This window comes from Schistocerca nitens, chromosome 11, assembly GCF_023898315.1.
Source record: "Schistocerca nitens isolate TAMUIC-IGC-003100 chromosome 11, iqSchNite1.1, whole genome shotgun sequence".
NCBI classification, from domain to species: Eukaryota; Metazoa; Arthropoda; class Insecta; order Orthoptera; family Acrididae; genus Schistocerca; species Schistocerca nitens.
The window spans coordinates 23,039,789-23,053,325 of NC_064624.1; the positions used below are offsets into that span (position 1 = coordinate 23,039,789).

General features: G+C 39.3%; 1 protein-coding gene across 1 annotated transcript in view; it reads right to left on the reverse strand.

The window, feature by feature from the left end:
- LOC126213154 (uncharacterized) overlaps positions 1–13,537 on the reverse strand; it is a 123,061-nt gene that overhangs the window by 12,428 nt on the left and 97,096 nt on the right. The gene's annotated exons all lie outside the window — the stretch shown is intronic.

Here is a 13,537-nt window from a genome sequence, read left to right on the forward strand (position 1 = left end):
TCACGTGTTTACAGGCAACAGTCCCCCTTCTAACAGCCGTGTACCGCAAGTCTCTAGAGGAACGGAGGGTTCCAAATGATTGGAAAAGAGCACAGGTAGTCCCAGTCTTCAAGAAGGGTCGTCGAGCAGATGCGCGAAACTATAGACCTATATCTCTGACGTCGATCTGTTGTAGAATTTTAGAACATGTTTTTTGCTCGAGTATCATGTCGTTTTTGGAAACCCAGAATCTACTATGTAGGAATCAACATGGATTCCGGAAACAGCGATCGTGTGAGACCCAACTCGCGTTATTTGTTCATGAGACCCAGAAAATATTAGATACAGGCTCCCAGGTAGATGCTATTTCTCTTGACTTCCGGAAGGCGTTCGATACAGTTCCGCACTGTCGCCTGATAAACAAAGTAAGAGCCTACGGAATATCAGACCAGCTGTGTGGCTGGATTGAAGATTTTTTAGCAAACAGAACACAGCATGTTGTTATCAATGGAGAGACGTCTACAGACGTTAAGGTAACCTCTGGCGTGCCACAGGGAAGTGTTATGGGACCATTGCTTTTCACAATATATATAAATGACCTAGTAGATAGTGTCGGAAGTTCCATGCGGCTTTTCGCGGATGATGCTGTAGTATACAGAGAAGTTGCAGCATTAGAAAATTGTAGCGAAATGCAGGAAGATCTGCAGCGGATAGGCACTTGGTGCAGGGAGTGGCAACTGTCCCTTAACATAGACAAATGTAATGTATTGCGAATTCATAGAAAGAAGGATCCTTTATTGTATGATTATATGATAGCGGAACAAACACTGGTAGCAGTTACTTCTGTAAAATATCTGGGAGTATGCGTGCGGAACGATTTGAAGTGGAATGATCATATAAAATTAATTGTTGGTAAGGCGGGTACCAGGTTGAGATTCATTGGGAGAGTGCTTAGAAAATGTAGTCCATCAGCAAAGGAGGTGGCTTACAAAACACTCGTTCGACCTATACTTGAGTATTGCTCATCAGTGTGGGATCCGTACCAGATCGGGTTGACGGAGGAGATAGAGAAGATCCAAAGAAGAGCGGCGCGTTTCGTCACAGGGTTATTTGGTAACCGTGATAGCGTTACGGAGATGTTTAATAAACTCAAGTGGCAGACTCTGCAAGAGAGGCGCTCTGCATCGCGGTGTAGCTTGCTCGCCAGGTTTCGAGAGGGTGCGTTTCTGGATGAGGTATCGAGTATATTGCTTCCCCCTACTTATACCTCCCGAGGAGATCACGAATGTAAAATTAGAGAGATTAGAGCGCGCACGGAGGCTTTCCGACAGTCGTTCTTCCCGCGAACCATACGCGACTGGAACAGGAAAGGGAGGTAATGACAGTGGCACGTAAAGTGCCCTCCGCCACACACCGTTGGGTGGCTTGCGGAGTATGAATGTAGATGTAGATGTAGAATATCACGTGAACAACTCGTTGCGCTAGCGCTGACCTCTTGTGGTGATGAGAACTTTTCAAACCACCCTCGTATATGTTAACCGGGGGCCGCAGCCTCAGTGGTCCACATCAACCCCACGACGACTGCCTCAGTCCACTTCACCCCTCCGCCGCCCACGCCCACACCGAACCACTCTTTCAGGGTTATTGTGCGGTTCGCCCCCCCCCCCCCCCCCCCGGGAAAGTCTCACACCAGACGAGTGTAAGCCCTATGTTTGCATGGTAGAGTAATGGTGGTGTACGCGTATATGGAGAAGTTGTTTGCGCAGCAATCGGCGATATAGTGTAGATGAGGCGGAATAAGGGGAAACACCCGCATTCGCCGATGCAGATAGAAATCCGCCTAAAAACCATCCACAGACTGGCCGGCTCACCGGACCTCGATACAAGTCCGCCGGGCGGATTCGTGCCGGGGACCACACTATCCTTCCCGCCCGGAAAGCCGAGCGTTAGACCGCACGGATGTATATAACTGATTTTTAAGTATTTTTTTCAGAGTTATCTCTGTTGAACTGACATTAGATGTAAATTAGAGGGATTCAGTAGCAGAATTACTGTAGAATGCGTGTTATGTTTACCTATACGAATAATAAAACCGTAAAACGGTCATGACTGTGTTTCTCTGTTTGAAAGCAAATCTCCAAAACTACTAGACGAATTTTCATTTTTTCTTCGCAGGTAACTTGAGCGCAACTTGGGAAAATGTATAGACCTTATTTCACCAAAATGGGATCACAGAAAAAAAGGTAACGTAATTTAAAGATTTATTTAAAACCATTGCGTCTTTCTGTTTGAACCCGCTGATCTCCATAATTACTAGACGAATTTTCGTGGCTTTTCCACATGTAACTTGTGAGTAGCTTGAGGAAATATTTAGGCTTTATTTAATAAAAATTGGAACATGGAAAAAAGACATCTTAATTCAAATTTTAATCTAAAATCGTCTCTTAGCTTAGTAATTCAGATGCTTCATCATCAAGGCGTACTACACTAAAGATGCAATAGATGGCGCTGGTAGTTTCGCAGTACATGAAAGAACAAATGGATGGCACTCTTAGTATTTTTACTCAGTGGCGGCTGTACATTCGGAAGTTTGCTTCAATTACAGAATTAAGCGCCGAAATTATATCTTTACAAGTAGAAACTAACAGAGAATATACTAGTCTACGATACAGGGATCCACTGATTTCGCTTTGTGTAGTAAAACCTAACGGAGTTGCCCATTGCTTTGCTTGTTTCGATACGTTTTATTTACATTCGAGTTTTTTCCTGGAAGGGATTTTTAGCTCAGTGACAGAACATTCTCGGAAGTTTGCGTCAGTGACAGAGTTACCGCCACAATCTTATCTTTAAGGGTACGAACTACCATTGAATTTGCTTATGGTGTTTTCGATGCTGCAGTGCCTATGTTGTTCCGAATTACGGTGCAAAGTTCCAATGCATGTCAAAAGGAACAGGAATGCGGCGACTGCAGCCGCTATGAAATACAAGAAACGTTTTCGCAGTTGCAAATATGGACAACCATCAGCTGCATAGTGGAATGACGACAGTGAAAATTTATGTCCGACCGGGACTCGAACCCGTATTTCCCGCTTATCGCGAGCGGTCGCAGTGTCGTATTTATTCACCAACATCAGCCGAACGACTTTCAAGTGAAATGTTTCACCTGTATGGGAATACACAGAATGGATGTATGAATACAAGCTGTGGGCGTGTGGTTGACAGCATATGGAAGTTTTGATCTGGCCGTGGGCCGTTCTGGGGTAACCAGACGGTTGGGGCGGCCGCTCGCGATGAGTGGGAAATCCGGGTTCGAGTCCCGGTCAGGCACAATCTTTCGTTGTCGTCATTCCATTCTACAGCTTATGTTTGTCAACATTCGCAACTGAGAATACACTGCATGTATTTCATAATGGCTGTAGTCGCCGCAGTGCCTGTTCTATTGGAGCATATGCAGTGGAACTTCGCATTGTAATTCGGAATAACACGAGCACTGCAATATCGTATTCAGTATGTTGTATAACATGTGCGTTTAGATGAAGCTTACACCAGTTGTCTTAGTAAAGTCACTGGAATGTGAATAAGCGTTACTAATCGGCACAAATATAAAAATACCAGTTATGGGAGCCGGCCGCGGTAGTCTAGCGGTTCTAGGCGCGCTGTCCGGAACCGCGCGACTGCTACGGTCGCAGGTTCGAATCCTGCCTCGGGCATGGATGTGTGTGATGTCATTAGGTTAGTTAGGTTTAAGTAGTTCTAAGTTCTAGGGGACTGATGACCACAGATGTTAAGTCCCATAGTGCTCAGAGCCATTTGAACCATTTTGAACCAGTTATGGGCAGTGTATATGCGTGCACTGGTGGATTTGTACGTTAACTTTTACAACGACGGAGTGTAATGCTAATTACACTAACGAGAAACAACTAATTTTTCTGGAATGACAAAAATTGTGAAGATTACATTAACAGCTATGTATTGTTTGTTGGCAATGGTTTGAGACGGACAATGTTGCGTAGAAGTTATCTCCATAAAAAAAATTTTTTAATGCAACTGTGACAAACAGAAGAAAAAATTGTATTTGATAATGCAAGCTGCCGGTCCTCGCTCCTACATTATGTTGGAACTCCGTCCTATTCAGTGGTGTGAGTATGTACTAACTTTAGAGTTGTTTTAGGCCATTTTTCCTTCTTCCCTGTTATTTTGGATATAGGGCGCACTTGTGGCGGTAAACAGTTTGTCTAAGCAGATTCCGGCCCAGGATGCGACGCACTATCCCCTGGTTTAGGCAGCACAGTTACAGGCAGATGTAGAATGATTTTTCGTAGAAAGAAGGAAGTGATTATATCCTAGTGCACCAACCTGGATACTATCTAAGTTTCATTGGCATCCACATTTTACTGTAAGACGTGTTTGTGATTTTTGAAAATTTGAATACCCGTGAAAGGTCAAAAAATTGGGATAATGACATGTAGGCAGACTGTAATGAGCAGGGCGTGCTGGGTTTATGTAATGTCTCACAACAAATCGAGGGATGTACAGTCGTTTGTCGACATTTGCAGAAGACTTATTGGAAGGATATAGCAGAGAAAACACATCAAAGTACTACCATGAGAAGCTTAACGGGATATTTCAGAAACACGGACAATCAATAGGAATTTTTGTAGACCGAATTCGGAAAATTAGCAGCAGCATATACGAACTCACAGAAAATGGTATTACTAATCAGGCTATTTTGCAGAACGTCGAACGGACAGCACTATATGTGTTTACGTGAGCATCAGCATCGTATCTGCCACGTAGATTTCGCATCGAATTCATCAAGACCTGTGGTACGCACAAGCTGGAATTAATGTGGCTACTAAGTCACAAAAAATGAAAGTGATATTGAATACACATATCAAGTGCTTTGACTGCCGTCATTCAGGTCATACAAAGCGTAACTGTAGAGAGGACCAGTATGAGGACTGGAAAAGATGAAGCATGCTAAACGGAACCGTACTTACAGGGACAGGTGTCGTGACTGCTATGAACAGAAAGGAACTTTATTAATTAGTAGTGTTAACACAATGAGGGGGCTCTGCACAGAATCGGAGAGGAAAGCAATATGTGGAAAAGACTCGTAATGAGATGGGACAGGATGATAGGACATCTGTTAACACACGAGGGATTAATTTCCATGGTACTACAGGGAGGTGTAGAGGCAAAAACTGTAGAGGAAGGCAGAGATTCGAATACATCCAGCAAATAGTTGAGGACGTAGGTTGCTACTCTGAGATGAAGGGGTTGGCACAGGAGAGGAATTCGTGGCGGGCCGCATCAAACGAGTTAGAAAACTGACAAAAAAAAAAAAAAAGAAAAAAGACAATGCACAGGAAGTGTTGGGTCGACAACAGAACAGATAACCTGGAAGCGCAAAGATGGCACTAACCAGCGGAAACAGTACATTCGAACCAGTCAGAATGTTCTAGAAATATTTTTTCATTAGGAAGACCTTCAGAGGAGTCAGGGGAAAGCAATGTGAAGAGAGAAACTCGTCACAGGGCACTGAGAATTGAGTATGTAAATTATCGCTACTGGGAACCAAGTGTGCTGTACCATAAATTAGGAGTCATCACCAGGAAGCTGTCTAAGAGGTACCAGTGAGTAGTTGTGAGGAACGGTACCACTGCCCAGACTCGAAGCCAGTACAGAGTGGGACGTGCATGCTGCTGCAGCAAGACGCCGAGAAGTCTGTACACATCTGAGGGAGGGCAACTGAGTTCCTGTTCACTATCCAGCAACAGCTGTTATGACGAGTTTACTGCCAGTTAGAGAAGTGGAAGAGCTATACACTATATAATCACAAGTATCCGTACACCCCAGAAAACATACGTTTTTCATATTGGGTGCATTGTGCTGCCACCTGTTACCAGGTACTCCATATTAGCCACCTCAGTAGTCATTAGACATCGTGAGAGAGCAGAATGGGGCGCTCCGCGTAACTCACAGACTTCGAACGTGGTCATGTGATTGGGTGTCACTTGCGTCATACGTCTGTATGCGAGATTTCCACACTCCTACACACCCCTAGGTCCACTGCTTCCGATGTAATAGTGAAGTGGAAACGTGAAGGGACACGTAAAGCACAAAAGCGCACAGGCCGACCTCGTCTGTTGACTGACAGAGACCGCCGACAGTTGAAGAACGTCGTAATGTGTAATAGGCAGACATCTATCCAGACCGTCACACAGGAATTCCAAACTGCATCAGGATCCACAGCAAGTACTGTGACAGTTAGGCGGGAGGAGAGAAAGCTTGGATTTCACGGTCGAGCGGCTGCTCATAAGCCACACATCACGCCGGAAAATGTCAAATGACGCCTCGCTTGGTGTAAGGAGCGCAAACATTGGACAATTGAACAGTGGGAATACCGAGAGACGAATCACAGTACATAATGTGACGATTCGATGGCAGGGTGTGGGTATGGCGAATGCTCGGTGAACGTCATCTGCCAGCGTGTGTAGTGCCAACACTACAATTTGGAGGCGTTTCTGTTATTGTGTGTTAGTATTTTTCATTGAGGGGGCTTGCAGCCCTTGTTGTTTATCGTGACACTGCCACAGCACAGGCCTACATCGATGTTTTAAGCACCTTCTTGCTTCCCACTATTGAAGAGCAATTCGGGAATGGCGATTGCAACTTTCCACACGATCGAGCACCTGTTCGTAATGCACTGCCTGTGGCGAAGTGGTTACACGACAGTAACATCCCTGTAATGGACTGACCTTCACAGTGTCATGTCCTGATCCTATAGAACATCTTTGGGGTATTTTGGAACGCCGACTTCGTACCAGGCCTCACCGACCGACATCGATACCTCTCCTCAGTGCAGCACTTCGTGAAGAATGGGCTGCCATTCCCCAAGTAACCTTCCGGCACCTTATTGAACGTATGCCTGCGAGAGTAGAAGCTGTCATCAAGGCTAAGGGTGAGCCATCATCATATTTAAGTCCAGCATTACCCATGGAGGGCGCCACGAACTTGTAAGTCATTTCCAGCCAGGTGTCCAGATACTTTTGATCCAATAGTGTACGCTTTGTCTCTAGAAATTATTCTGTCTGTCACAGTATAGGGACGAACAAGCAATGTCTTTCGCTTGTCACCATTTATTAATGAATTAGTTGACTGCATATATTCGGAATATAAAGAAGAAAAAGTGCTGTCCCATACGTGCTTCGAATTGTGATTAAGATATGTGACTGCGTACAATTGCAGTTCAGATTTTGGGTCGGTTGGAATATAGGGAGAGCAAGCGCTGTCTCTCACTTGCCTCCAGTGGTGGTTAAAATATTTGACTGTGTACTGTCGGAAAGGGTTGCAGGCAGGGCGCTCATCTCTGGTGGTGAAAGGTAGAAGTCAGGACTCTGGAGTGGCTGAAAATACCTAACATATAGAGTGGGCGGGCTTACTCATTGATTAGTGACGATACACAGCCCCTGTAAGACATTTCTCCAAGTAAGGTTAAACTACTGGGAAATTAAATCGTCCTTGTAATCGTCCCTTATTCATTTTCTACGAACTGCAGCTTCTCTCTGCTCGAGAATCACCCTGCACCGTAGGAGACTTTCTTCCTCTCACCCCACCAAAGTCAGCTCAGGGTACCTCGGCCCACACTCTTGTCAACGTTCTGGTTGGACTACACATGTCACACCTTTTCCCAAGCTGGTGATAATATGTGTACCGAGAGGACACTACAATAAACAGAAAAGTGCTGTCACATGTTGCGTGTGTAATGTGCAGAGGAACTCTCAAGTAGTAAATCGTGCGATATAAGTTAGGAGGAGAGGTGTGGGATCAGTCTGTCGAACTGTGTACAGCGAGAAAAATCGACGACCAGGATTGAGAAACAGATGAAAAGAGGCAGAAACGACCCACAGAGCGCAGCAGGAAGTTGGTGTACTCATCAAAGGTAGACAAGTTGCAGGAGAGTTCTGCAGAGGAAGAAATGCTTGCAGAGGGAACTAAAAGGGGCCACCACAACTACAGCATCAACTACGCAAAGAGTTCAGGAGTATGACAACAGAAATAGAATACAATTACATTAGCATAATACGACTTCAACTACACAGCGCAACAAACTTAAAATATCACTTTTTCTATATCTTATAATTGAATTCCACTGCGACACTTATGTTTCAAAATTTTCTGCGACTCTCCTCTGTAACGAAACAAAAGTGCGGCGTCCTCCGACCTCACCGCCGGGCTCGGCCACGCTTCAGACAGCAGGTAGTCGACACTTACGAAAAATTACCAGAGCCCAGAAGTTGACGTGAGGTTGAAGGTGGCTTAATGGTGTCACACTGGCACCAATGCCATCTCAATTCTGCCCAACGAGTAGTAAGTGGGTATGTTGGGTGCACTCACAGATAATTTCATCATGTTTTTCATTTTCTTATAAATGGCTGGGTAGAGCACACTAGCCACTTCTTTATTAACATTTTTTTATAAACGGAGTGTGCAAAACAACACACACACAAAAAAGGCACTTCAAATATTTTCAACCAAAATTCTATATTGCGAGTCATATGTCAAATTCTTTTCACCATACATACATACATAAGTGAATCTTTCGGAATTTTTTCATTAAAAGTTGCACACAACTTCATTGTTGCTTTCTGAATGTCTAACACATTCGTTCTTCTAGACATATTTATTACATAGGTAGGATAATTTTTAATAAAATTGAATGGAGTCATGCTAACATCACCATTAAATTGCGCAGTTCTCTTAAAACCTAGGAAAGCATCATAAACTTTTAGATAATTATTTGGATGATATAGATTCCATATTTCTTGAGGAAAAAACTCGTTTCTTCCATTTTTAATATAGATATTCTGTAATTCCACATTATCGAATAAGGAAGAGTCAACTAAATGATTATTTTTCCTTTGTGTCTGGAAAACAACAAAGATGAAATAAGGCATATCAAATTCTGCTGAGTTATAGAAATTTGTAATATCTAACTCAAAATTTCTTTTTTCATCCAATCTAGCAATCTCTACGGTTTGTGGCTCAAAGAATGATATGGGAATTTTTGGATTTTTAAGTCTATCTTGTTCTAATTCATGTGAATATTCCAGTTCGAATTTAACAACAGGAACACGAATTTCCATTGATTCTACAACAGTTTTTCCCTCTTTTGGAAGTGTGGTCACATCTTCAACTCCAGCTTGGGAATCTGTAGCACTTGATGACCATGTAAAAATTCCTGTTGAATCTCCTTCACGCATTGTTTCTTTATAATCTTTAAAAAAATCCACCGAATAATTCTAATAATAAAGTACTCCATTTTTCATACTTTTCATCATTCCATTACTAAGAATATGAACTTCCATGGTTAACTCATTGGCTAGAGTCGAAGTCAATCAAGTAACATCCAATGAACAAATAAATGAAAATTCCATTCTAGACAAAATATTGTTACATTGCTTTATGGTGGTAACATCTAACAGTTTTGCTACATAATTATTGATTAACTTTTTATTGGATTTTCCGTCATAAGTTGAATAATCTGTAAAAACAGTTCCAATAATACTGAAGTTCATGTATAATTGGGCATGATTAGGATGAACCCAACCATCTCCAATATTTATATTAATCTCTGTGTTCTTGTTGGAGAGACTCAAATTATTTTTAGTCTTCTCATTCACAGGGAATGAGTAAAACTGATGTCTCTCGACTTTGTTCATGATTTATTTAAGAATAAAAAATATTAAGAAATTTCTAAAATAACTGTTACACAAGCACCATTAAAGTCAATCAAATTATCATTTTCGTCAGTTATAGTAATTTCTAAGTCATGAATTGGACCAAAAATTGGAATAGTTATAGGATAATTCAGTTTATGAATTACTGGCCCACTAAATTCTGCATTAGGCTTGAATGAGGCGATAAAATCAGTTTCTCTGTGAAAATGATCAGTATGCTTTACAAACATTCCATCATCAAGATTGAAATTTATATTGATCAGTTCAAATGGAATAATTTTAGGAACATCGTTATGTACAGCTTTTTCTGTAGTCTCAACAACTTGATTACTAAAACCAAGCAAACTTCCAATGCTATCTGATATATCTATATACAATTTTACATCACTTTCAATAACAATTCTGTTAAAAATTTCATCTGCTTTAATGTGAATATTGGGCTTTTTCGATTGAATAAATTTTTACAAGTTTTTCAAGCTACACTGACCTACAGGAATTTCTAATGTCTCTCCATCACATTACAGTTTCTTATTTTTCGATGTAATACTTGGAGTTAAAAAAGTTGAATAAAAACCAACTAGTGAAACAGTAGTTTAACTGTTCCATATAGGTACAGTCAATCTTTTTTTTAAGTAGAGATGACTTAACACTCAGTTGAAATAATCTACTCACTTACTATTAAAAAATTTTATTAATAAATAAGCAAAACTCATTGGCAGCCAAAAATAATACTTCCAGAGAAGAAGTCCAAAGATGAACAAGGTAAGCTTTTGACAAATTCTCTTCAATGTGCAATAATTGGGCAGAGTGGATGTGGTAAAACAACATTAATGATCGGCAATTATATTCTAGCACCCAGATAGCTAAACTGGAACAAAATAAATCATTTGTATATTTAATCAAAAAGTTTAGATCAACCAAAATATCAAGAATTTATAAAAAGATGTGAAAAAATTGAAGATAAAGTTAATGAAAAAATTGCTGGTTTTATTTAAAATAACGAAAATCATTCCATTAGATTAATGTGAAGAAAATGCAGTTGTATTTGATGAATTCATTACCAAAAATCAAGATATCGTTAGAGATTATTTTACTAGAAGAAGACACAAATGAATAGATTGTTCTTGCTTAGCTCAGACGTACTCAAAAACAACAAAACAGTTAGACAGAGGTAACATAAATTTTTAAAATATCTTTAGACATGATGATACAAATTTAAATCATACTTACCATGGGTTTGTTGGAGGAGATTTAAAGTTTGATAATTTTAAAGAAATATGTAGTAAATGTTGGAATGTCCAGTTTGCATTTTTCACAATAGACATGACTAGAAAACCAAATGATGTCAAGTTCAGAAATAAAATAATTTCATAACATAAATATAAATGTTAAATATAAAAATATTTTTATTAATATTTTGTTTTAATAAATGTTTGCAAAATATGACCCAGAAATCGTTAAAAAAAGCCAGACGGACCAGGAGAGTAAAAGAACAGTTAAAAGAAGAGTTTAAAAAATGGAAAAAACCAAGAACAGAGTAAGAAAAATTTAAAAATCAAGATCAACTGGCTATCGATGCCATTGAAAAGTCGCACAAGGAATTGAAGGATCAGGTGAAAATGTTCTGAAAACTACTGACGAAAATAGTTAGTCATGATTTGAAAATAGAGAAGTTGAAAAACAAATGGTTCCTTATTATTTTGATGAATTTAACGTTGTTCCAACAATTAAACATTGTGAAAGCGATAAACGAGGTTACACATTAAATGAGTTGGAAATAATGAATTTGATAGAGAAGTACTATGAAGAGTGGGAAAAATAAAGGATAATGATGTTAAGAAAATAAATATAAGTGAAAGAATGCTAAACTTTGTAAACCATAGTGAAGATACTACTTCTGGATTACCACCTGTTGGTGGGTTTAAATATATAGGAAGATTACCAGTAACATTTGAACGAGATAAATTAACAGTTAGGGGAAGGACATATGAGGGAACCGATGGATTAATGAGTCTTTTAGCTGAAAAACAAATTACTATGGATGATATGAATGATAAATTCGATGGAGTAGATTTATCAAATTATGCGGACATATTATACAATTCAGGAGCATTACATTCTGATAATAATACAAATAAAATAAAATGAAGTAGAGGTAGTAAATATAAACATTTGATAAAACTTATTGTTGATGACTATTTTCCAAACTTAAGAAGACTAACTATAGATTCTAGTTCACCTGAGAAAAAAGGTATATACAGAAAAGCAAGTTGAGTATGTTTGGATGGATGATGTTCGGCAATTAATCAATGGATTATCAGTAATCGATGGCAAAGAACTAGTGGGGAATAAAAATTTTCACAATAAAAAAGTTGGCATAACACAGATGGTGATGAACAACTTTAGCGATTTCATTATCAACAGTGCAAAAGGAATCCCATACTTAATTAGATATTTGAACAATGTTCTACGCACATTCTGGGAAAGTGATAAATATGGAAAATTCGCTTTTAAATTTACCATTGTCACAGAAGCATATACTGGGATATAATTACTGTGGACCGTACGCTAAGAAAGACTAGCACGTGTTGATCCAGGAATTAATCAACTAGACAAGTCTTGTAAAAGGCATGATATTGCTTATCATGGTCATAGAGATTTAGAATCTAGACACCAAGCTGCTAAAGAACTTCAGTTAGCTGCAAAAGAAAGAATGCATGCAAGTGGTGCTTCATTAAGAGAAAAAGTTGCAGCAGTGTTAGTTAGAGAAAATTTGGAATAGGTTTAGGTGTGGATGACAATGGATAGGGAGTATAAAAATGTCATCTTATTAAATTTTTAATCTATACAAATGAACAATTATACTGTTCATTATATTATGTTACGTAGTGGCAAAACCAAGCCGAAACCAATTGAATTAAAGTTGAATAATGAATCATTTTTGACTGATGTTCTAAGAGAAACAAAGATAAGAAAACTGGTGGAAATTTCCTCATTATGTTAGGCATTCCAGTTGCGAAAAAAATTATTGAATATCTAACAAGAAAGAAGGAAGGAAAAGGACTAACACAATATGAAGGTTGATTTCTACCATAACGTTTGGCTGCATTACAGTGTTTACTAACTATTGGTTCACTTGCTGAAGGATCTGCAACAATCACAAATACAGTAATAAACAAGAAAAAGCTGGATAAAGAAATAGAAGAACAGAAAAGACAAAATCAATCATTAGAGAAGAGAGTTGGTGTCAATCTGAAGAAAGAAAAAACAATTCGAAGAGCTGATCGAAAAATTTAACAGTCCTTTAGCTACTTTTGACATAGAAAAACTTGCTAAACCATTGAAAATTAAACACTTTGGTAGTGTATACATCATTGATGAATTACCAGGTCATCTAAGAGAATATGAATGTGGAATAGTTAATTTAGATACATCTGACCATGTTGGTACACATTGGATCTGTTATTATAAGAATAACGACATAAAAAGTGTTTTCGATTCATTTGGTGGTAATATATCAAAACAACTAGTTAACTATTTAGGGAAAACTGACCTGTACTACAATACCGAGAGAACACAAAATTTCGATGTATTATGTGGTCATTTGTGTCTATTTGTTTTAAAATTGTTATGAGAGGATTATAAGTTAAATGATATGTAGGATTTAGTAAATGGACATTTTTGAAGTAAGATAGGTCAAACTGAAGGGCTTAGCATGCCTGCATTCGATCTAGAAAAAATCAAAAGTGGAATGTATCCAAAAATAGAAAATATGATTAAGTATTTGTATCATCAATAGACCTAAAGATAGCCAA